The sequence below is a fragment of the Mastomys coucha genome, unplaced genomic scaffold (genome assembly GCF_008632895.1).
Source record: "Mastomys coucha isolate ucsf_1 unplaced genomic scaffold, UCSF_Mcou_1 pScaffold7, whole genome shotgun sequence".
Taxonomy (NCBI): Eukaryota; Metazoa; Chordata; class Mammalia; order Rodentia; family Muridae; genus Mastomys; species Mastomys coucha.
Genome location: NW_022196913.1, coordinates 15,015,661 through 15,041,198, shown reverse-complemented (window position 1 = coordinate 15,041,198; position 25,538 = coordinate 15,015,661). Strand labels below are relative to the sequence as shown.

The 25,538-nt window shown below is 40.6% G+C and overlaps 1 protein-coding gene and 1 long non-coding RNA gene across 6 annotated transcripts in view; one reads left to right on the top strand and one right to left on the bottom strand.

Moving 5' to 3' along the window:
- The window catches only part of Chrm3 (cholinergic receptor muscarinic 3), a 486,665-nt gene that overhangs the window by 288,646 nt on the left and 172,481 nt on the right, over positions 1–25,538 (top strand). The window lies entirely within an intron of this gene.
- On the bottom strand, positions 16,373–22,761 carry LOC116082299. Its single transcript, XR_004115237.1, has 3 exons — positions 22,399–22,761; positions 17,802–18,264; positions 16,373–16,429 (listed from the first exon to the last, which is right to left on the bottom strand). It is a non-coding gene; the product is annotated as an uncharacterized LOC116082299 (long non-coding RNA).

Sequence of the window (25,538 nt, the reverse complement as noted above, 5' to 3'; positions counted from 1 at the left end):
GGAGTTGGAGAAAGGACCAATGGAGCTGAGGGGTTTGCAGCCCCTTAGGACGAACAACAATATGAACACTTTCATCTTCTAATAGAATAAAGCAAACAGACATCTTTCAGTCTTTGGATTTTCCTCAAGAACACTTATTTTTCCTGCATAAGTAAAACTTTCTTCTCTTGAGACTAAAGAGATACCACAGAGGTTGTAAGTGACGACTCCTCTTCCAGAGGGTCAGAGTTCGGTTCCGAGTCCCCAAATTCAGAGGCTTATAACTACCTCTAACTCCAAGTTCAAGGTATTTGGTGCCTCTTCTGATGTCTGCAAGTACCTGCACATTGGTATGCATACCTACACACATACACACATAAATAAAAAGAAAATAAATCTTTCTTTTAAAAAACAAAACAAAAGGATAAAAGCTTCCTTCAGTGCTAGAGGATAGTTTGTCAAGAAGCATAATTTATTGAAATTTGCTATGCCTAATTCATATCCAAATTGATTCTGAACATACATCTATTCAAGCTCATGTGTCCATCAATTGTGGGTGTTGAGATTTTAAACAACCATAATCTCTGATTCAAGTAAGCCAATAAAATATGTGCTCAGTTAAGTACTGAACATGGATTAAAAGTCCTCTATGGTAGATAATTAAGATATTTTTTGGAAACATAGTGAGTTATAGGTCTTAGAAGTAACACAGTTCAAAAGTTTCTGTATAATTCTGTAAACAAAATCCACTTTTGGAGGAATACAGAAGATAAAGTCAATGGGAGATACAAGGTACAGTATGGCCCTATCACAGGTATGGCTCTGTCAGGTTCACATTTCATTAGGAGTTGCCACAGTCTCAGCTCCAAGTGACCTACTTAGAACTGAATCCTAGCTGTTCAGGGTCAGTCAGAATGGAAACCACTTAAATAAGATTCACAATGTTAAAGAACTCTTAGATATGTCGTTTTTCCTCATGACATGAAAACCTGGAGAGGAGTTTCCTAGAAACAATAAATAACCAAGGATCATTTTATCAGTGGGCAATATAAGACATCAAAAGGCAAAGTGGGAGTTCCTACCTTAATGAAATCGAGAACCACTAAGACATAAGTGAGCAGGGGGAAAATAATCTTTCCTCCATAGAGATGAGGAACACCTCTGTGGGCAATTCATTACCACCTGTGCCATTGCGCTACAGTGTAGACAGCATAAACGAAGAGTTAAGGGTGTAATTTGGCTGAGGACTATAGGTACTCGTGTGTATCATATGTTCTCAGAAAACAAGTGGCAGCCGCAAGGCAGACACAAATAATGCAAAATGATATCACAGTGTGGCAGGAAAAGTCATCTTGAGAGAGAGGAGCCGAACCAAATAGATTTCCAGGATAGTGAAGTGTATTGTTGGTGGAGGTGATGTTTATGATAGACCCTGAAAACAGTGAGATTATTTTTTTCCCATCAACAAAGGGCAGAGAAAGTCATTCTGGACCATGAACACTCTAGGGAGAAAGTGAGATGCTCTGAAGCAAAAATTCATATCTAGCTTTTGGTTTAGCAGACATTTAGGCTAACTACATGAAAAAGCTTCAATTCACTAAGTGCAAAACACAAGTAATACCTACAGATACTTTATGATGAGAGACAAATTGAAAACAAATGCATCCTAAGGTAGAGAGAATTATAAGTGTCATATTATTAACCGTTAATATTTTGTCAGTGTTCTCTCTGGGAAAGTCTTTATTATTCTCACTAGATAGCATGTGATCAGAGTTTGATTTTTGAGCTATTTTGGACTTGCTATTTTCAACCTTAAAATGAATAATGATTAAATGAAACTTGACAAATTCGACAACTCAGGAAAATGCTTAGAAAGCTCCCATGTGACTGCTACCAACTCTATGGCTACCATTGATAAAAAAGCAACTGCTTTCATAAATTGAACAGTAACTAGACACCAGACAATGCTTAGTGCCTGGGACCAATCTCTCACCATGCTGATCACTTGCATGATGTGATATGATTCAGTGGGAGCCTATCCTTTGGGGAAAATGAGTAAGAATCTTCTAGAAATAAAATTGAGAGTTATCATGGGTCTTCATGGTAGGACTCGACTTGTTGGAGATGTGGGGCTTTAGCCTCTGAACCCTTTAACTTCCAGCGATTCTGTAACTTGAAAATGAAGCCCTGGGGTACAGGCCTGTTTGTATCCTGGCAGCACCAATTCAGTTGAGTGCCAAGTTGGGGTGCCTGCCAAAGATCTAGGGGCTTTCACCACAAGAAGTTGGGAAACAGCTTCCACTTTATGAATGGGTGTCTCTTGGCCCTGAGATGAATCAGTGACGCCACGCTGCACAGCCTCTGCGACTCTCAGATGCTATGAGACCTTGATGATTTGCTCCTTCTTCTCTGCCCAAGTCAATCTTGACTCAAAGCCAGAGGCTTGGCCATGCTATAGATGGAGATGCTAGACCACAGCATCTCCTAGCATCATACCTAGGCAAGAGTGTGACTAGAGTGTAGCTTTAGGTGGGTGTGAATGTATATATACCCTGGTCTCTAGAAGCAGCTCTCATATATGGAAGCCCCTCTGAATCCTTGATACATTGAGGTCAGTAGGATTCTTTCTATGATACCACTAGAGGATCAGACACACATGCTACCATAGACAAAATGATAGGTGTTTATACTATTCTTAAAATTGAACTTTTTATCATTACATAGGGAAATAATTTAGAGTTGATTTAGGATTGGGAAGGAATAGATTAACATCCAGGGTTTGCCATCTCCTTGTGTATGATTTGGAAAGTGATTGAAGTTCCCTAGGCTCTCTTCTGTTTGTAAACTGTTTTTTATGAGCATAGCTCTCCACATCAGTGGAGAAGGGGAGTATTATCCATGTAAACTGTTAAACCCAAAGCCTGCTTGCTCCACAGAGCAAATGGAATAAATCCTAATGTTAGAAGCAGTCAGGATTGTCTCTCCGCCATCTGCCATTTTTGACCTGGGGGTACCTCAAGCATACGTAAGCCTTTAATCTTCCCTCCCCTGATCCATTGTTAATATGTGTCAAATTTCAACCTTCTGGAAGCTCAATCGAAGCTAGAAATTTCAGGCACTTGTTCTGTTATTTTCAACTCACATACCTAATCAGATAACAGGGCCCAACACTTTTGTGGTTTTGTTTTCCTTTCTTTCGTTAACTGTGCCCTCTCCTCCACACCCTTCTGCTGTTCCCTTACCCTAGGGTCTCCATTATCAGTGGAGCAGATCATGGCAGCAGCCAAACACTTATTCAATTTATTGTTCTCAGTGCGTGTTTAGTGAAGGGGAGTGATGCATGCACATATGAGTTCATGCACATATGTTTGCACCTGAGCTTGTGTGGAGGCCAGTAGTCAATGCCCTGTGTCTTTCTCTATTGCCCTCGATCTTATTTTAGATACAAGGTCTTTTACTGAAACTAAAACTCACTATTCTGACAGACTGGCTGGTTAGGGAGCCTCTAGAATCTACGGCCTCTTTTCACACAACCACAGTCTGCTCTTTGTTTTTTCACACTAGGCAACTTACCAATGGGGCCATCTCCCCAACATCCTAAATACTTATTCTTGAATCAAATCTCTCCAACATGGACATTTGCGGTCAAGCATCTCTGGCCAGTATCCTCTTTTATCTCCAACTTCCTTCTCCAGTTTAAGTTCCTCCAATACCTCTTTGCACTTAGGAAAATACTTGATAGATGATTATTTTTGATCAAGATGCTTTAAATTAAATATTGAAGCATCATCATTTTCCGAAGAGTCAGGGCTGCATATTTCTTTTCGTTATGCGGGAGATGTAATAGAGCAAAGTGGGAGAGCCTAACTTGGTACGTATAAGGTCTAAGGCTGGGGTCACTGAACCATAACACTTCAAAAATGACCCTTTGCTGTGATGTTGTAAAGGTAGAACACTTTACTAAATACTTTTTTGTTATTACTAGCATGGGTATTAAATAGGAAGTTTGGGAAATTATTAGAAGCCTCAAATTACCTACTTATTTGCCATTTGTTATGTGATCAATGAATGAACAAGTCAGGCAGAAATATACATATATAAACTAAAACTGTGCATATCGCTGTTTTGTAGCTATCCCTAGCACTACAATGTACCATATACTTCATACTAAATACTGCTCTGAACAAAAAATAAGATGCCCTCCTCTGTTAGATTTTACATTTCTTGATAAGGAGACTGTCTTATAAGTGGGCCTACAACAGAGAAAGGTACTCAGTCTCCCATCAATAACTATTTGGTCACTGATGTTTTTAACTCTTTGAACAACAATTATGAGAGTTTTATCATGTGGATAAATATTTTATATTGATTCTTTGCCCTGAAGTCAGGTCCTGAATTGGCCAATTGTTTAAAGTGGATAAGAGTGGAATAGATGTGCTAACAAGTACCTGCTAGATATAAACACTTTTTATACACTAGTCATTAATGATATGATAGAGAGTGGTGGAGTTCCAGAAAGCAACCAAAGCAATAGGTAGGAGGAGCAAACTGCAGCTTTAGCAACACTGGGTTTTCATGCCAGCCTGAAACTTGAGTTTTACATAAGTCATTGAGTTTTACATAAGTCATGTGAATTCTAAACCACGTTCATAATCAGTATAAAAGTAGTAATGCTTTTATTCTGTAGTATAAAGCAGTATAAAAGTAAAAAAGCTCATAAAATTATCATGAGGAGTGCATGAGTGAATACTAACAAAACACTATTAACATAGTACTAGAAAAGACAATTTATGATCATCTATTCATTTGAATCTCAAGTCTAGAACCATGGCTTGCTTTGAAGGTCTTCATCTTCTCTTTGGATATAATTGTTAATCAAAGACTGCCCTTAGATCCAACAGAATGAATATTAAAATGTTCCCTTATTACAAAAATGTCAGTTTCATAATGTCTCTCCCCATTGAGCCCTACATGGTGAAGCATTCTCTCTGACCTTTTTAGGTATCACCAATTGTTTAAAAGTCTCTATATAATTCTAAAAGAGCTTTTATGCTATTTTCCCTCAATGCTTATTATAGGTTCAGAGTCATGTGCTATAAAAAGTATTTGCCTGTGTGCTTTCATAATGAAGGTAATTTAATTGGGCACTCTGCCTCCACAGATTAGCTAGCTAGGGTCAGGATGACTTTTAAGACTACATAGGAGAAATGTTGCAGAACGGATAGGGGAAATGACCTCTCTTTTGCTTTCTGAATTGAATTATGCATGTTTTATTAAGGCCAATGGTGAACCCATGTTGTATTTCCAAGGCAACTTGGCTGATGGACAGACTGTATGTTCTCCTGAAGTGGATGTCCCATCACCCTGCAAATGCTGCTTTACAGCTGCACAGTTTGACAATCGCAAGACAAGGGCACTCTAGGAACATGGCATTACTACTTTTCTGGAATTATGATGCCTTGAAGTTCCTTGGTTAAACTTCTCCAGACAATACTTATCATCTTAAGGGAAAACAGAAAGAAGCAAATACCCTTTTTTAAACAGGGAATCCTCTAGCCACATTATATATGTGAAATACTTCCTTTTGCAGGTAGTGACAGGTAAGACTATGGTGTAAGCTCACTCTCTGCCTCTTGGTGATAAGGCTGTTCTATAAGGGGACCAAGGACCGTGCTTCCATCTGAGCATGCATTCACTCCACACCACGGTGAGAGGCTGAATGTTGAGTTTAGTGTTACTGTCAGGTGATGTCAAGTTCAAATGGGATCAGGACATGAGACTTTAGGCATTCTGGCAAATACCCTGCTTTAATTAGTATTAAAGATGAACCCCTGCTGTGACCTTTCTCTGATAAAGGAAGTCATATAAATCTGAGGTTGAGAAAGGATGCCACCATTCCCAAAGACACTGTGCACTCCCTGAGTGTGCTACTAAGTATGGTTGAGTGAGCCTGAAAGCTTTAAATCTTTGTTCACCTTATATTTCATGAGTTCACAATGGTAGTTAAGAATTATATGAATAAGATGCTCTTCAAAATCCTCAAAGTATCAGGAATTAATAAACCTTTTCAGGAAGAATCAGAAAAACTAGGAGGCTCTCTTGAAGTTGAAGGTTGTGGAGTTCATGGAATGACTTCATGATAATCCAGCTCAGAATGGAGTCTTTATTATAAAGTCTCTGATTTTAATTCTAACTCAAGTTGCAAACTTTTTTGCCAATCAGATAGCATCCACACTATGTATGTCTACATTCACCATACAGGCACACACAAACACAAACACAAACACACACACACATATACACACACACATGAATACAGCAAAATGTGTTTGGGGCCCATTGTGATTAGGTTGGGTGACATGAGGGAAGCAGTTTCCCAAGAGCAGTATGTTGAACCTAGGTGTCTTCAAGCCCTTTGAGGGAAGACACGAGTTCAAAAAGATTTCCACTATAACTGTGATAATAATTCGCACCTAGCATGTTTGTACTGGTGGTATAAAGTCAGTAGGGAATAAAACTGATGATGATTTTTTATATCATAAATCACAGTAGTCCTAGAGAGGCTCAAAAGAACAATTACTAATTTAATAATTAATTATCTATTAACATCTATCTATAATAAACATCTATTTGTCAGTCTGCCTGCCTGTCTATGTATGTATGTATGTATGTACATATATATATGTAAAAAATGCAATGGTCACAAAACATATTAGCCACTAGGTTCTTCATTCCACATGCTTTCTACCAGTTTTAGCTTATGACATTCACTATGAAAGCATGAAGAAATGGCGTGCAATGAAGACTTGATCTCACACTTTTCTGTGTTCTCTCTCTCCCTCCCTTCTCCTTTCTCCCTAGCCCCTCTCTCCCTTCCTCTTCCCATGCTTTCTCTTCCTTCCCATTTCCCTTCTCTCTTCTTCCCTACAGTGTGTGTGTATGTGTGTGTCTGTGTGTGTGTGTGTGTGTGTGTGTGTGTGTGTGGTGTGTCTGTGTGTGTTAGGGTTGGACCCAAGAGCTTATCAGCTCTAGGCATGTGTTGTAGCAGCTGAGCTACATCCAAGCCCTCAAGTCTTACTCCTTGGAGCATGACTCTGAAGTATTATCTATGCACGAAGTGGAGTGTATGGTAAGGTTTTGTTTTGCATTGAAACACTAATTATCTTGGGGAGAAGAAAAACGATAAGCCCCTTGTGGAGATAGAAACTAAGCTAACTACCCTTTTCATGGAACACCCTTTGAAGGAAGCTGTAACGTGTTCAACTTTGGCTGGTTTGCAGAGATTTTCTGCAAAATGAATGAGGTGAGCTGTCACTACAAGGCAAACATGAGCAGTCCTTGTTGCCAACGATACAAAATTTGAGCTTTCCAACCAAAATTTAAATTTTCAAAACATGGTTTCCATTCCTGAAAGCCTGACAGCTTCATAATAGTCACGGAGCTCTCTGATGAGACTGGCAGTGATATTAATTAATGTGGCATTCTTGGATTATGCAGTAAAATGTGTCAAAATTGCAAAGGTCTGTATAACCTTAGAAAAGGTCAGTGTTTAGAGCAAAATAAATTCATTATACTCAGCATCTTGTCTATGAAAATATCCATTCAAATACAACAGATTTTTCTATAATATAGAATGTAACTTTGTAAATGCAGTTTTGCATTCCACATAGAATCTCACATTTGACAAAGTGTATATATCAATTTGGGGTGTATTTTCAAAGTAAAACAACCACAGTAATCTGAAATGGCTGCAACATACTGCTGTCTTAGAGCAAAACACATACACACACACACAAAATCCAATGATGAACTACATATATAGTCTGTGTGAAATCCAATTTTTTTCACAGATCTTATACCAAAACATATATAACAGATTCAATTCACCAGCAGGCATAAGAATTCTTATGTCTTCTACTAAGCCAGATAGTAATTAAATTTGCAGAAATATAAATACCAAGATTTAAGCTGAAGCAACCACAGGATACCTTTTTCACAGAATACAACTTGTTACCAACAGCTACCTTTCAACCAAAATATGCGCTCTCTCTCTCTCTCTCTCTCATGCTCTCTCTCTCATGCTCTCTCTCTCTCTGTCTCTGTCTCTCTCTCTCTCCTTCTCTCTCTCTCACTAATGTGTAATCAACTTCTTAATTTAAAATTGTTTTAAGATCTCAGTCTTAATAGGATAGATATTTATATATAGTCAGATGGTCACATTATCATACCGGCATAGGGCAAAAAGAATTATAATATGGAAAATAATTGATGTAAACAAAAATTCTTTTGTGTATTGTATAACTAAATGTGTAACAAAAAGACTCCAGACCAAAAATCAGTGTTTGAGCTGAGGACTACAGCTCCATAGTTAGAAAGAGCATTGTAGTGACCACATTCAATGTGATACTGTCATGAAGGCCTTTAAAAAGGCTATGAGGAGGTAGATGCAAGAAGACAGATATATTCCTCAATAGGCAGAATACCTACCTAGGATATACAATGCCTTGGATTCAGTCTCAAGTAACACATAAACCAGATGTGGTACTGTATATCTTTAATCCCAGAACTCTGGAGATGGAATCAAGAAGATCAGAAGTTCATGGTCATCGTTGGCAAATTTTAGGCCACTCTAGACTACATGAGACCCTGTCTCAAAAAGAAGGAGGAAGAACAGGAGAAGCAGAAAGGGAAGAGGAAAAAGAAGAAGGGAAGGAATGGGAGGAAGAGGAGGAAGCAGAGGAGAAGAAGGAGGAGGAAGAGGAAGAGGAGGAAGAGGGGGAGAGGGAGGAGAGGAAGGAGGAGGAGGAGGAAGGGGGAGGGGGAGAAACTTGATCTAGATCACTAGATCAGAGACTGATATATCTTAATCTTCATTTTTAAGTCCATATCATCTGAAACAGAGAGAGTGGACATTATTGTAGAGGGGGCAATCTATTCAGAGAAACTAGTGATAAAACACCATACTATGTTCTGGGATCTGCAAGATCAATTTGCATACAACAACCATAGGTGCTGGAACATGGAGGAAAGACTGAGAATAGGACAGAATGCCCACAGGCCTGACAAGGAGATAAGATGCAGGTTCTCATTCTGGAGAATTCCAGCAGTATCACAGAGACCCCAGAAGTCAAGGGAAATAATGGTAGATTACTTTCTCTGCAGCTTTTAATGTTTTTAATAATTGCATACAATATATGTTGATCATATCTTCTCTCTTACAACTCCTCCCAGATGCTGTCCGATCTCCCTACTTATCCATACTTATTTCATATTATTTATCTTTTTTTAAGAGCCAAAACAAGAGCAAAGCAGATAAAGGCACAAAAGAACAATCTGTTTTGTGTTGATCAAAGCTGCCAGGGAAGATTGAACTCTGTTTAACCATGCCATCTAAGTCCTAGTTAGCTGGGAATACCAAATATTCTAGAACAATGTATGAGGTACCCAAAGTTAAAAATGTGTCCCAGCAGTATAGTAGATAGAAAAGATCATCACTAAAAGAGAAAAATGAAATAAAGAGTATCAGTCTCAGGCCATCTAGTGACTGGCACGACTTGAGATCCATCCCATATGCAGGCACCAAACCCTGACACTATTACTGATGCCATGTTGTGCTAGCAGACAAGAGCCTAGCATGACTGTCCTCTGAGAGGTTCTACCAGCAGCTGACTAAGACTGATGCAGATATTTATAGCCAAGCATTGGACTAAGGTCAGGGACCCCTATGGAAGAGTTAGGGGAAGGGTTGAATGAACTGAAAGGGATGGAAACCCCATAGGAAGACCAACAGTGTCAACTAACCCAGACCCCCAGGAGCTCCCAGAGACTAAGCTACCAATCAAAGAACATACATTGGCTGATTTATGGTCCCTGGCACATATGTAGCAGAGCACTGCCTCCTCTTACCACAGTAAGAGAGAATGTGCCTAATCCTGTAGAGACTTGATACCCAGGAAAGGGGGATGGGTGTAGGGAGGGATGGGTGGATGAGTGAGGTAGATGGATGGAAGAGGACCCTCTCAGAGGCAGAGGGGAGGGGGGAGAGGATGAAGAAGAGGGTCAACATTTGTAATGCAAATAAACAATTGAAAGAAAAAAAGAGTATCAGGCTCATATGGTAATTATAAAGTGGCCAATTGGGTTTCAGTGTGAGAATCCATCTTGGTTAGCTGAATGACAGTGCAGTGCTTGGATAAAGAAACAGAGGAAGAATCCAACAGCCACTACATAGAAGATACAGAGAAAGCATGTATCAATGTTTGCAAAATTAAACTGGAGCACAAGCAAATTACTTAAAAAATCAAACAGAGGGGGCTAGAGAGACAACTCAAACAGTTCCCAGCACTGGCTGTTCTTCCAGAGGACCCAGATTTGGTTCCCAGCACCCACTGACAACCACCTGTAACTCAGTTTCCAAGGGTTGCAACGCCCTCTTCTGGCTTCCATGAGCACTGCATGCACACGGTACTCAAGTATACATGCAGGCATTCACACAGGCACATGCATACACTCATACACATAGAACATTGGTAGATCTTAACCTTAATTCTCAAGTACATGTCAGCTGGTGAGGAAAGGGCAGGTGTCCTTACAGAGGGAAGATCCATTCACGAAAACCAATGAGACAATTCCATGCAGCACATTTATTTCATACTGCTGAACACAAAGGTGGAGTCATTACATACAGATAAACAAAGAGGTGAGGTGTATGGTTTACAGCTCGTCTGAGGAAGCATGATTTAGCTAACTCTTTAGGAGCAGTTCTGTACAGGAACAATCTTCCAGCCATAATATCTGGGTGGGCATTTTCTGGGCACACTATCAACACTTGCACTTGGTGTCCTAAGGAAGCCTTGCCAGCCCTCTTAGCCTGGGGCTATGGGGTCTTTGACAAAGCTGTGCCTTTGTCAACAACAACAACAACAACAAAAATGCATTAACTTAACTCATTCAGACCTTCCTCCCTTTCTACAAGGTAGTATGAGTCCCCACGTGCACAAAGAGTAAATATCTGTTAAGAAGGTGTAGAAGCGAAAAGCAGATACTTAGACATCCTTTATGTATGGTGTCAGCTGAGAGAACCCTAACAGGCAGAGGACAATGGCATCAAAGAAATGAATGAGGGGAAGAGACTTCCATGGCAAGTCATCCTGGGCATTAGGACACACTCCATCGTTTTCAGGATCCAGTTGGATCCTCTGTTCAGATGTAATGACTATTCCATGAGGGATTTAGGAGCCTCCTGAGGACAGTAGTAATCTGTATTCACGGTGCTTCACGTGAGTGGAAGCAAGGGGCGGGAGGGGAGACAGGGGGAGTGTGAATGTGTCTGGAAACTGTGAACATTTTCTAGTACAGATTTTCCCTTTTTTTGAATATCTGGCAGCGTTTAGATAATTTAAAACATTTTAATTTTGGTTCTGACTCAAATGTGTCTTTTGCCAACCATTTATGGTTTATAAATAGCCATTAAGATTGTTGCAGCAGAAGCACTTAGAAATCCTTATGGCTGGCCTTAATGGTTTGGCAGAGGAAAAGTGATCCCAAACTGGAGAATTAACCATCAATTAGACATATGTGCTTATGATTTTTTTTTTCAAGCAGGATTCCCCCATGTAACCAAGACTGGCCCCAAACTGAAAATCCCCTGCTTTTGCTACCTCCCAAGTGTTAATGTTATAGGCATGTTGCATTTTAAAATATATAGCAAACTGCTTCATGAGTTCTAAATCATAAGGGTAAATGTAAATAATTTGATTGTGAACACATTTTTTTTTTAGCAACCTTTACATTTTAGCTGTGATTCAGAGGAATCTGAGTCTAGAAAGGTCTCCTGATATTGGAATGGTATGGAGCACAGCTGGGCAGAGAAGTCTTTGTTCTATAGGTTAGCATCTGGCTTGCCCTACACCTACCTGCTAATGAAGCTCAAGGACTCACATGAACCTTTCGAAACTTATGGGGTATGTCAGTGATAGCTTGGCCAGTAAAACACTTGCCTCAGTAGCACAGAGACCTGAGTTCAGTCCTTGAAAGCCCACATAGGAACCAGGCATGGTCGAATACCTAGGATACTTGTTTAGCTTTGGCCTTGTTGAACAGGGACTGTGGACTGATGGGTGACTCTATTGTCAAGCCCCTACACACATGCACACTTACAAAATACACACACACACAGAGGAAAACATATAGCACATGAATTATCATATATAATATCTTCTTTTATTTGTCTAACTGAGCCAACATTTTTATAAAACCTTTTTATTGCTTCTTTGTGAGTTTCGCATCATACTCCCCAATCCCACTTATCATCCCATCCCTTTGAATCCCCCTCTGCCCTTACAACCGCCCACCAAGAAGAAAATAAAAAACAAAAATTAAAATGAAACACAAAATATATCTTATTGTGGAAGCTGTAGTAGGATACAGTGTGTCCCACAGTATACCCCTTTGTCCATACATCTTTACTTGCCGATGTTCATTGCAATGAGTCACTGGCCTGATTCAAGGCCTCTGGTTTCTACCATACCATTAATACTGGATCCTCATGGGGACTCCTCTTGGATATCCTGTTGCTGCCCTAAGTTGTGGAGATCCTGTAGCTTTAGATCTGCAGGGCCAGCCCTTTAACATGCTCTAGCAATTCATAGATGAGGTAGATGATAGCGTGGGCCAACTCAGAGCCCTGGATCTGGGCCTGGATGGGAGCAGGGATGACCAGCCTGCCAGCTCTCCTGCATCTGCACCTCTAGAGCCAGCTATCCAGCGCTACCCCAGCTAGCTCACCCAATGTGTTAGTCTGCATGGGACAGGGCCACCTCTCCTGCTCTTATGGCCTCAGGCCCAGCTCACCTACACCCATGCTACCACCAACGCTTGCTCTACTGTCAAGGTGTGGGGCCTACTCTTCTGAGTGCTATAGCTGGCAAGGGGCAGGGCCAGCACTCCTACAATCACTTGTGCCCCTGACACCAGGGCCAACTCTACTGAACTGAGATTGGGCCAACTTTATCCTAGTATAGGATCAGATGTCACTTTAGCATGGTCAACATTCTGTAAAGTGACATTTTCCCAGCAGGTACCACCACTAGGTATCATTTTTATTCCACAGATAGATCACAGGACCACCTCATTTTTTAATCCTGTTTCTGGGTTATTTAATCATTCTGCTCCCCAAGAGGCCCAAACAGGCCACACACTGTGCCTCAAAAAAGTCTTGAGCCAAGGTAGAGACATGAGTGTTGCATAGAGACACCTCTCGGGAGTGAGCCCGGTAGGAAGAAGTTCCCAGGGCAGGAGAGGTGCAGAGGAGACCCACAATAAAAACCTTCCAAAGTAAGAAGCTAAGGCAAGCAGTTGGTAGAAACAATGAGCACGTGGCTCTTTGTAGACACATTCTGGACTTACAGTAAGCATGAAACAATGGTTTCTGATGATCATTATTGCTCATTTTAAAGTTGGAGTCCTATAGAAAGCTATTTTGTATATGCATGTACATGTGAACACATGTGTGCAGAAGTCAGAGGACTACCTACAGTGCCATTCCCCCAGGCACCTTGACACAGACTCTTCTGCTTAGTTCAATGAGTAGACTAAGCCCCTGATTACTAAACACCCTGTGTATCCACCTGCCTCTGCCCCCCACCACACCCCCAGGGCTGGGATTACAAATATATTCAAACTACACCTGACACTGTACAGGAGCCCCGGGGATATAACTCAGGTCGCCATGCTTACAAAGAAAACACTTTTCTAACCTCAGTCCCAAATTTTGTTAGTAAATGTTTATTTTGCTACTAGATGCTGTGTTTAAAAGTTTAAAATACTACAATTGCATCACAAAGCATTTATATTCATTTTAGGGAAAGTGATTTTGTAATAAAATTGGAGGAAGGGGATTACATAGAGAAGTGAAATGAAATAAGCTCAAATATTAGTTTGCTAAGGCTCCCTTTACATTGGGAAGGGAGATGGGAAAAAACAAGTGATGCTTTATGAAGCATCAATTTTTGTTGATCCGTTAAAAACTACACTTTATTTCATTTGATATAAAGTATATCTACTCTTCTGCTTTGTAGTATAATGTGGGAAAATTGATTCTAGCTGTTGTGGCTCCAAATTGGTTAATTTTGTTTTTATTTTTTAAGAATACTTCACAAGTACTGTATTTACATCATGTTTATGCCTTACTCTCCTGCCTTCAAGTCCTCCCATGCCCTCCAACTTGCTCTCAAATTCATGGCCTCTTATTCACACACACACACACACACACACACACACACACACACACACACACAATTCCTGGGTTTGGGTAATCTCTCCAGGAGCTTGCCCCTGTTGAAGACTAACTCCTTTTCTGCCCACCCACTGATTTCCTGGAGCTCATCTAGGGGCAGAACCTTGTGATGTTTACCCCCTCCCTTTGACTCGTCAGCTTGTGTCATCATTGTGTGTGTCTTGTTCAGGCAATCATATTGTTGACATTTTATGGATGCATCGTCCCTGTCATGGAGAGAAGGCACTATATCTAACAGCAGGTGTCCTGATGTCCTGGCTCTTAAAGTCTTTCTGCCTCCTTTCCTGAAATGTGCCCTGAGTTTCAGGAGGTACCAGTTACACTGCTAAATATATAAACTGGGGTCTGGCACCCTATGGTCAGTTTTTAACTCATATCCTATGACAACAGACAAGTGCAGCTCACTCCTCATCAAAGGAACATTTTTTTTTTTAACAGCACATGGAGACTATTACAGAAAGCAACAACTGGTCAAATGTCATTTCTATTTCAGTGGGTTTTCAGATGGCGAATTCCGTCACCCTGCAGACTTTCCACATGTTCTCACAGGGTAAACAGTTCTGGGGAATGTCCATCATCTTTATCGTCCTGTGGGTTTTGCTCCTGTCCTTAGCTTACAAGCAGTTTTACTCATGTAAGGCTACCAGTTCTGTAGCAATGAGCGCTATAGGCATTAAGAGAAGTAGATCAATTATCCTTTAAAATTAAACATCTTTAAAAAACAGTTCTTAGAGAAAAAGAGATGCCCAGGGTGAGTAGATAGTAAGATATCTACTTGTCCCAGGTAGCCAGGAAGCTGGAACCACTGGATCAGTCAAAATAACAAAATTAACTTGGATAGGCTTTTGATAGTACCAGTGCAACTGTGTGTGTGTGTGTGTGTGTGTGTGTGTGTGTGTGTGTGTGTGTGTGTGTTCGATTGGACTTATGTGTTTAGGAGGCCAGAGTAAACCTTTCAAGTCATTTGTCAGGCACCTTCTATCTAGTTTGTTTTATATACAGACTCTTATTGAACCTAAAACTCTGCTGAGCCTAGGAGGACTGAAAAGGGATCTATAGACACCTTCCTGTCTCTGCTTTCTGCATGCTTGCAAAGAAAGCATTTTACCAACTAAGCTATCACCCCAGGGCCACAATAGAACAATCTGGAAATCAGAATGAATTCACAGCTAATTGGAATACATGAGATATGTTAAAGTATCCAGAGGTTTATAATGATAATGCAATAAAATTCTGAAATGCAGAATGCTGGTGATATAAGTCTAAAGGTTGGCAAATAGAGAAAGATACTTTCCTTTGCAAACTGTAGCTGAGACTGTATAAGTAACTGGTGAAAATTGTAATCATTTAGAAGTTTATTGTTAACTGATCAAAAAAGGTAAAATTAGAATATCATCAAAGTGTATTTGTGTGTGTGCCTGTATGTATGTGTGTTTATGACAAAAGAGGGTATTGGAATCTACCCAGCATAGGTGCTCGGAACCAAACCCTGGTCCTCTAGAAGAGAGCAAGTAATCTTAACCACTGAGCTGTCTTTACAGCCCAGAATATCATCACTTTTAAACTCTTAATTAAATTCATGAATCTGACAATCATCATTAATCACTGTTGATACCATTGGCAGAGACACAATGAGAAACTTATAAATAAATCAAGCTCTTTAATGGAGTAAAAAAGAAAAAAATATGAAAAAAAAAGAATGTCCAGATTTGAGACCTACTCAGATCTTACTTTAAAAAGTAAATTGCAACTATAGTATAATCAAAGTAACTTTATTAAACAAGCAGTAGAGAATTTCTGTGATGTTGGTACAGTGGTTACACAACTCCGGAAGTGTTTCTCAGTGAAAAATACTGATGAGTCTGTGGACAGAATGATGAGCTATACAAATTTGCTTCAAAATGAACCAAGATGAAGATAAAACAGACATATTGCCATAATTCATGAAACAGATATTCATTGGACATTTATATTGCTATTTATGATGACAGGGTGGTCTTATGGAACAAAAGGACAAAGTAGTCCAGGCACACACCCACTGACAGAACAGAGAACATTACTGTGAGAACCACCTGGCAGAAGCTCATCATCCTGTGTCACCCTGGTGGAGGTCATTGTGACCACAGCGTAGCTCTGTGTCCTCCTTGACTTTTCCTTCAAACAGAAAGTCAAATGTTTTAGCTGACCACGTTCTAGAGCACACTCATTCCCATATGTCTCTGTGTGATGCAGAGCTCATGGCCCGCATCTGTTTCCTGTCCTTACCCCTGCTACTTGCTGATCCAGCTACAGGTGGTTGCTATAGCTGAAAAGTTACAAAAAAGAGAGACATGTCTTTCTAAGCATTTATTATTATTTTTAAAGTCAGAATCCGGGGCTAGAAAGATTGCTCAGTGGTTAAGAGTGCAAACAGCCATTGCAGAGAAACCAAAACCAGTTCTAAGCACCCACATTGGGTGGCTCACAACCACCTGCACTCCAGCTCCAGGGTATCAGATGCTCTCTTCTGGCCCCTGCAGGGACTGGCACATCTGCATGCATATACAACTAGATCCACACATGTGCATAGAAATAAAATGTTTTGTGAAATCAGAAACCAGTATTAAACTTATCAAATGATTTCTAATGTTTTCATCAAAATAGATGGCTGCTGGAGTGGTTTGAGTGAGGTGTCCCAGGCATTAGGATATGGGGTTCTCAGTTGGTGGCTGCTGAGGGGCTTAGAAAGTATGACCATGCTACAGGAAGTGTGTCACTGGGGCAGACTTTAAAGTGTGTCACTGGGGAAGACTTTAAAGTGTGACCATATTACAAGAAGTGTGTCACTGGGGCAGACTTTAAAGTTTCAGAAAACTTGGACCCTTTCAGTTTCCCTCTCTCGATCTCCTGCTTGCAGCTGGAGATGTGAGGTACCAGCTGTCTGTCCCTGCCATCTTGCATGCCTCCTGCCACACTTCTCGGCTTGATGGGGATGGACGCTGCTCTATCTGGGACCACAATAAGAAACCTTCCCATCTATAAGTTGTCTTGGGCGTGGTGTTTTGTCACCATATTAGAAAAGTTGCCACACCCTTCCTTCCATGATGTGGATTCCATACACTGGAGTTAAGTAAAAGTGAGGAGTAAAAATAATGAAGTTTAGTATTAAAGAGTGTTTTATTTGGAAATATAAAGTGCTGTCAGGGTGTGTGTGTGTGTGTGTGTGTGTGTGTGTGTGTGTGTGTGTGTGTGTGAAAGAGAGAGAGAGAGAAAGAGAGAGAGAGAGAGAGAGAGAGATCAATGGCTCTTGAAAAACTGATATCTTTTGGTTCAGTGACTACTTTTCTGCTTAAAAATATACAAATCCCCCTCAGAAAAACACTAATAAATTATCATATAGTTAACTCTAGCACACACACAACATCAAAGCAGCTATCCTGAAATTAATCATGCACCAAGACTGTACAGAAAGACTTACATAATGCATGAATGTGCACCCACGTGTCCTGGTCGTGGGCTTCATCATCAAGAAAACAGAAAGACTTACGTGGATGCATGAATGTGCACCCATGTGTCCTGTTCGTGGGCTTTATCATCAAGAGGCTCTTCTGCAGCCTCTATGGAAAGGCCAGCCTGATATCCAACTTCATCTCCTTACTCTTCCCCCATAGGAGTTCCACCTAGCAGGCAAGATAATTGAGGCAATACTAATTTTAATCAGGTGATCGTTAAGCAGTAGCAGGGAGGGAGATTATAGGGAACACAGACCAGTTGGTAAAGTACTTGCCTTGAAAGCAAGAGAAGACAAGTTCCATGGCTCAGAACCCACATAAAGATGCTAGGTGTTGTGGCAATAGGGAGGCAGAGACCAGAGATTCCCAGGGGCTTACTTACCTGTCAGTCTAGGTCATTGGTGAACTCCAGGCCAATGAGAGTCCCTGTCTCAAGATGGATGACTTTCATGAAGATGACAATCAGTGTTGTCCTTTAGTCTTCAGATACTCATGCAACTGTACACACAGGAATATGCATGCGTGCATTCATACATACATGCATATATACATACACACATGCATGTATACATGTATAATACAAGCATGCATACATATATACATTAGAAATGTAATACTTACTTTATAAGGAAAAACATTTTATATGTGTTAAAGCCTTTGTCTTCATAGAAGCTTCAGACTTGGGTTAGGTTCAGTCACCTTTCTCAATTAAAAACTCAAGTAACTGCACAAACCAAAGAGTGGTTTACTCAGTTTGGCAACACTGAGAACACATAAGGGGATCAAGTGACCTTGTGCCTGTCTTTGGGGTACTGACATGAGGTTTCGATTTATAAAGAGGAGTGACTGAGGACAGGACCATGGCAAGAATGTGCATAAGTAAGGAGTCTTGGTTGAAGTGGGGTCTGGTTGGCCATTGTCTCTGCTGGATTCTACAAATTCATCCCAGGAAATACTTGTCATTGTCATCTCTTGAGAGAATATATTTGACTCCCACAAAAAGGCCATTGCTGCTGTAGGGTGCAACCTCACTGTCATGGATAGTTGCCTTCATCTGAGGGTAGAATGTTCCATCCTAGGAGTTTTTGGTGTTCCCGAAATCCAGGGCAACTCAGAAGAAGAGAAGGACAATGATCTCACTTTGTACCTTTAGCCAGAGCTAAAAAGATAGACACAAAATCCTGCTTCTGTGGTCTATGAACACACGTGGCAAGTGAATGGTTTTCCACAAAAGCAGCTTCCAAGTGGCTACTTCAGCTAGAAGATAGACTTCAGACTTGACCCTGCCCCCAAAGTCAGTACTGTCAGCTTAGAAATGTTATAGTTAAAAAGGTAGAGTCCATGCATGCTCATTGGTTGGTGGGTCAGCCTTTCTGGGCCACCATAGGCCCAGCTTGGTTGGTTCTATAGATTTTCTTGTTGTATCCTTGACCCCTCTGGGTCCCTCCATCCTTCCCCCAACTCTTCTACAAAACTCCCTGAGTTCTGTATGTTTGGCTTTGGGGACACACATAGTCTGATGAGACTCGATATTCCAGGATGGGCTGGTATCCAAGGGGGGTCCTCCCCTTCTCCTCAGAAAAGGGAATGTGGGTTGGAGAGTAGTACTAGGAGAAGAGGAGGGAGGGGTGTAAAGTGAATAAATGAATGGATAAATGAATGAATGAAGAAAGAAAGAAAGAAAGAAAGAAAGAAAGAAAGAAAGAAAGAAAGAAAGAAAGACAGACAGACAGAGAGAAAGAGAAAAAGAAAGAAAGAAAGACAGAAAAAGAAGGAAAGAAAGGGGGGAAACAGAGTCCAGGATGTGGCTCGGTGATGAAGAACCTTCCTGGCATACACAGTGCCCTGGCTTTCATCCCCAGCCCTATACAAAGTAAAAGAAACAAATAACTATATGATAGAAATATAATTAAATAACAATAATTGAAACCCTGATGTGTCATTTTTCTAAGGCCATCTCTAACACTTCCCTTAAATAAATGACACCAGAATTAAGGGCATGATACAGAGACAAGGGTGTGTTATATGTAGTCCTTGCTGTGGAGTTACAAGATTTGTTTTTATTTTGAAATCTCTTACCAGATGCTGAAACCAGTGACTCTGGGGTTAATATAGACAACTGTAGACTTTGCTGCATATCTCCAGATTTAAAATCCTTCTAAGGTTCTTCTTGAGCTGTTTATTTCATGCCTTCAGTTTGAAGGTCTTTCTGAGACCCTTTTTGAGGTAGATTGGGGATGTCTTTGTTTAAATTTTTCCAAGATCAATGGTTGACCTTACTAATGTTTGGGAAGCCTAAGGAATTGCACAGATTTAATTCACATTTCAAGCTTTGCACTGGGGATGTTAGTGTTCTGACTTCTTTAAAGTAGAATAAAGTAACCTATACTGATCCCCCCCCAAAAAAATGCCTATAAAAATGGCTTTAGCTTAGAACCTACCTAGAATCTACCATTGAGGAATCGTGAGCCTCAATCCTATGCTTGTTCTTAATTTAGTTGTTTTTTTTTTTTTGCCTGAAAGTTCAGTCTTACTAAGAATGTGTGAATATATGCAGATAGCACATTATATTTGTATAGAATTACTGCTACTGCAGGAGTATTTTTAAATAGTTTATTGTTGTGATTTCATGTCCAATATTTTTCTCCTAAAGGAACTAACTCATGACCAAGAAATATTTGACTTATTTAACATATTTGACTTAATGTCTATATTTTCCTCACACAAGTCATTTCACCATTATATAACAATAAAGTTTATGCAACTAGAATGATGTACATGAATTCAAATTGAAAATCTTTTAGGCCCTTAGGACATCATAGTAGCCAGAATTACCATAATTTTCAGTTCATAAATCTTTTTCTCTTTTTAAGACTTATTTAATATTTATGAATGTGTGTGTATGTGTGTGTATGTGCATGTATGTAGGTGCATATGTGTGTAGTGTCTGTGGAGTCCAGAAGAGGGCACTAGATCCCATGAAACTGGAATTACACTCATCTGTGAGTCTCCAAAAATGGCAGCTGGGAACCAAACTTCACTCATTCTCAAGAGCAATTTGTACTCTTAATTTCTTAGCCATCTCTCCAGTCCCTGATCTAAAGAAAATGACACAGGGAATGGAGAGATGTCTCAATGGTTATAGAGCCCTAACTGATCTTCTAGAGGACCTGGGTTCAATTCCCAGCACCCGCATGCAGCTCACAACTGCTTGTAACTCAGGTTCCAGAAGTCTGACACCTTCACACAGACGTATGCAGGCAAAACACCATTTCACATAAAATAAAAATAAATAAATAAATCATTTTTAAAAAAGAAGGAAATGACACAATTACATATATGAGTCAGTTCTCACCTTCTGTACAATGAGGAATGAGTGTAGCAACTTTGCACTAATTGGTCTCCACAAAATAAACTATCTGCAGAATATCAGAGTGTATATTGGAACTTAAATCCTAGCTCAGTTAGGGAAAGTGTTCCTGTCAGAAGAATTGCTACAAAAGACTTGAAGAAAGGACATACCTGCAATTAACTATGAGTACAGTGTTGGCATAAAATAAAATCATTATTCACTTCTAGACTTTTCCATTATTATCCATTCTTGAAGAAGTTCATATAATGTATTTTGATCATCTTCACACACACACACACACACACACACACACACACACACACACACACACACGTGTCTTCGATCTACCTTCCTTTGCCAACCCCCCTAACTTGGTTTCTTGTTGTTGTTTTTTTAACCTATCCAGTCCAATTCTTGCTGTCCATGTTGGGGACTGGCATGGAGGCTGGGGCTTTGAGAAGGTTTGGAAGTCTAAGATTGTAAGTGGGATTTGGAGATACATGAACTATTATCAGATTCATGTACTTTCAAACCTGCCAAGTGGATGGCTGTTTAAGTTGAGAAGAAATGAGAAAGGTAAAGCCCAGCCAGGGCGAACCCATTATTTTCTTTTTCCAGTTTTTGGGCCCTGCAACCAGAAACAGATAATAAGTCATCCTGGCTTTTTTTTTCTGCCGCCTTGGGGCTTTTGTAGTATGTGCTCTGAGCACTTAGAAAAGCCTTGCCATGGGATCAGCAGCAATGGCTCAGTGGGTGAAGTTCCTGCCTTCTAAGCTCTGGGTCCTAACTTTAGATCTCTGGAACTTATGCGAAAAGGCCAGGCATGGTGTACATGCCCATGATCCCTGCACTTTGGAGGATCCCCATTGTCTGCTGCTCAGCTAAACAGGCCAAACCAGGGAACTGCAGGCTGGGCGAGAGAAACCATCTCAGAAGTATAAAGTGGAGAATTAGAGGACGGCGCATCGGGGTCAGGTTCTGGCCTCCATAGTAGAGGCATGCATGCAACCAGGGACAAGACACACACACAGGTGCACACACACATGCACACACGCACACGTGTACACACACTCACACAGAAAAGCATCATTAAGGGAGTTAAGGGTCTCTTATTGGACTGAGAAACATCCATTCATGCCTGGTCCTAGAAATGACATCTCCCATGGAAAGCTTATTACTGCAGTAGCAGCCTCAGTCACTTCTAAAGCTCTGTACAGATAGCAGCTCTTTTGAAGTTTTCTAAGGAATTTACACACCCTCTCCCTTTACCCAGTCCTTACCTGTTTCCAGAGATTTGGATCTTTTGGTTTATGTTCACCACGGGAAACACCTAAGAATAGTCTTGCTTCTCTGAGCAAATTCTATCTTGGGACATGATGGGTGGAGAACAGCCAAGAACATTCTAGCAAATAGGTGCCCAGTTGAGCTTTTCAATATTATGCATTTGACAGGGCAGAGCAGCGCCAGCACAGTCGGCATTGGAAAAATGCATGGCCCGGTTCTGTTTGAAAGCTCCCTGTCATTTCAGAAGCACTCGGACAGGGGCACATGCAGGCTGAAGCTGTGCTTGCAGGGGCTATTAATAGAGTTCAAGTACTTGGAGTGCCCTTTTGATCCAAGGGAGGGGCGGGAAGCAAAAATGCTTTTCTGTTCCTAAACAGAAGCAGTGCAAGCCAGCGGGAGCCATCCTCGGCCGTAGCAGAGCATAATTATTAAAGCTTCTGTCAGGCACACTGAAGCCTGTTGATTTTCATGAAACATGCATCCTGTGCACACAGATATCATAGGGTTTGTATTGATAATAGTGAACACTGGGCTCCCCACCCACACTAGGAAACATCTAACTCAACTGTAAGACCAAAGTTTGTATTACTTTTTGATGACCGTGGCATTTCATATGTGTCCAAATTGCTAAGAGTCACTCATTGAGGATTTCTAATTTTCTTTCTGCTAGTTTTAGGAATTTTGCTGGAGAGCTGAGACACAGCTCCCCTCCCCCACACTGCCTTGGGCGGAAATGTAAAGACTTTCAAAAGGCTTTCTGCAGAGTTGAGAGAAAAAAGGCTCAGTAGGTAAAATGCTTGCCAGGCAAACATGAGAACCCGAGTTCAGATTCCCAGCACACTCATGCAAGCCAGGCATGGCAGAATGTACCTGTATTCCCAAGACTGCAGAAATAGAAATAAAGACCCCGGGGCTCAGCAGCTTTCTGCTTCATTTCTGGGTATTAATATGATAAGTATGCTGCTGTTGAAGCCCAAGGATATGGGAGTGAGGCTATTCCAAGGGAGGAACAGATACTATGGGGAAGAAGACAGACCCCCGACACAAAGAGAGAGAAGACTTTGGGATCTCCTACAGTGTCACTTTCTGCTCTGCTGACTTCTACTTCCTGTCAAGACTGGAATAACACAGTAGAATGCTCTCTCATCCAAGAAATTTTAGAGGTTAAAACTAAAGTTAAGAATGCTATTGTCTTCTGAAAATCACCTCAAAAATAAAAGCATCAAGTGCTTTGCCTACTATTTGAGAGGGGGAAACGTATTACTTTTTTTTTTCTTTTCCTTCCTCTTGTTTATCAATTTCCAAAGCTGGCTGAGCTTGGCATTCGGCTCTCCAGGATCACAGCCATTGAGGATGCTGACAATGAGGACATTTTCATAAATATCTCAGAGGTGAAGGTGAAAGTTAAATTTAGCTAAATAAATTATTGTTCTCTTTAAAAAAAACTATTAAAACTATTCCCTGGCTTAATCTTATCATTCCTTAATTTTTTTTCTTTTATACTGATATGTTCATGTTTTTCTTCTCAGCTCTTTGTGTTCTGTGAGGCCTACAGGGAGGAAGAATATTTTCCTCTGCCAAAGCTAGGTTCATAGCTAGGGTCCCCAAAACAAGAGACATTGATAAAAAACAAAAACCAAAACAAAAACAAGCATACACAAGTATTCGTATGAATTCTTTCTTTAAGTATTCATTTTATTTTACCTTATTTTTATGATATGCTAGAGAGTAAGCCCAAGGTTTTACGTATGCTAGGCAGTTGTTTACTGCTCACCTCTATACCTAGTATCTGGTATAAGTGCTACACAGCCTAGGAACCTTCATGTTTACTGACACACTTGGGATTAATGGAGACAGTAGAGAGAAATATGGCTGAATGACAGGGAGTCGGTCTGTCTGTAACAGGCCAGGCAGAGCATAGCAAGACTCCTTGTTCACCTTCATGTCTGCTCTCTGCATCTTGAGAGACAGAGCATACCTTTCTGCCAGGACTGGCATGGGTACCTCCCATGCAAATGTCTTCAAGAAAATGCCAGGATGTTTTTATTTTCTGTGTTTACTGACTTGTGGAAGACCAGAATAGGCTTCCTTCTTCTGGAATGCCACAATCAGGTTTGGGAGTAATGTTCTGGAATCACATCATATGTGCTTTGAGAGTCATGTGGCTTTGAACAAATCAAGAAAAGGAATTCCATCACTGAGACCAACTGAATAGTGCATAAATTCAGTCAACTAATGCTTTTAATTGTTTACAATAAATGGCCATACTATGTGCATGCTTTTCTCTCTCTTCTTCTCCCTCCCCCTCTGTTGTTCTTATGCAGGCACACTTGTCTCCTATTCATGTTGAGTCATAGTCAGACTTTATTGAGCTTAACAAGGCAGAGTTTATGAAAGGCAGAGTGGGCTAGTTAATACAGTAAGACTTTGCTTGAGAAAATGAACCTAATTCCATGTATATGCCTGTCCACCTGTACCAGGCACAAGCAGTCCTGACTTCTGCACAGCTCATGATTTTTTTTTCATCCTCCATCTCCATCCTTTCCAGCCATTTCCAGCCTGGTCAAAGCTCTCTCACACTGCTTCAGGGTGAGTGTTTCAGTTCCTGCCATAACTCTAGGATCTGCCTATATTTGTTTGTCTTCTGTGTTTGTGAAATTTCACATGAATTTCATGCAAGAGAATTTCCTTTATTGAAAATAACACTGGAATTTATACTGGGAAATATTTTTTCACTGACTATATAAATTAACTGATAAAGAGTGTTTCTGTTACTTATAACTATATCACAAGACATAACCAAATTTAATGACCTAAAATAATAACTATTCATAGGCTCCTAATGTAAAGCAGTCCTAGCTAGGCAGGTCTTTGGTTGATCATGCCTGTGGTCACACAGGGACTATAGTCATCTGAAGGTTTAGCTGAAGCCCAGCAGTTCACCACTGACTTCTAACTTTGCGAGAGAACCAATGGGTCCCACTGTGGATGTACACATGCTCTACAACTTAGCTAGACCAGCAGGATAGTTGGGTTTCCTGTGAGATTTTCCAGTTCAGGATGTGGAGTTCCCCAAACAGGACAGATGTTGGGAATTGGGCATCTATTTGTCAAGTCAAAAGCACAAGCAAGCCCC